A 1084-nucleotide genomic window follows, 5' to 3' on the forward strand; every position below is an offset into this window, starting at 1 on the left:
CAACAACATCATCAACAACAAGAAAAACAACAACAACAACAACAACTACAACAACAACTACAACAACAGCAACAACAACAACAACAACAACAACAACAACTACAACAACATCAACAACAACAACTACAACAACAACAACGATGACAACAACGACAACAGCAATTACAACAACAGCCACGTGAAAGAAAACAGGGAGGTGTTGGGGTGGGGAAGGGAGGATGGTGGATAAAATAAAGGAGAGAACAAAAAAGAAGACACTAAGAATCACGAAAAGTCTCAACAATTCTTTCATTCATCATTTTCCTTCTTTTTTTTCTCAGCTAGAGGAAAAAAGACGACTTATTTCTTAAACTTTATCTTGCCATTTCACATTCTTCTTCATTCTTAAAATAATATTGTTGTTGACTTTGAAAAAAATAAGACGGATAGGAAACGACTTGTTTTATAGTGCAGTTTACATTATTATGGACCATCGTTAGCCCGAGTTATACAGCTCCTCGCGGGTATTTTTACTGTTTCTGTATGTGATTCCACCGTAAAATATCAGAAATAAATGTATACCCCGGCCAACGGAAGTGTCACTCGCTGACCGGAAGTCCATATTTCCAGGCTTCTCTAGAGGATGCAGGTGTCCCCATTCCTTCCTGTGGAAGTGAGAGGGAGAGAGAGAGAGAGGGACAGAGGGACAGAGGGAGAGAGAGAGAGAGAGATCTACACCTAGCCTTCTCGGACAAGGGCGAAATGCAGATTTCTCGGATTTCATTATTTTGACGAGCGCCTGATCTCACCGCGATGCCTTACAAAAATTTCTTTCTGGGCTTAGAGCAGTTGAGCAGCTTGCTAGCGGAATATTGTTCACGTTTTTGCACTTGCACATCGTTAGAATTCTGCCAAGCATGTTACATATAGGGAATTTTAATTATCGGTCCGCAGTAAGCGATATAATATTTCCAAAACAAAAGCAAGAACAGACAGATATAGAAATTCATTCGTACCAACTGCAATGAGGTTACTGAACATAGTGCTACAAATGAAACAAATTAGAGAGAGAGAGAGATGGAAAGAGAGAGAGAGTGCGTATATA

Source organism: Aplysia californica, unplaced genomic scaffold (assembly GCF_000002075.1).
Source record: "Aplysia californica isolate F4 #8 unplaced genomic scaffold, AplCal3.0 scaffold00142, whole genome shotgun sequence".
NCBI classification, from domain to species: Eukaryota; Metazoa; Mollusca; class Gastropoda; order Aplysiida; family Aplysiidae; genus Aplysia; species Aplysia californica.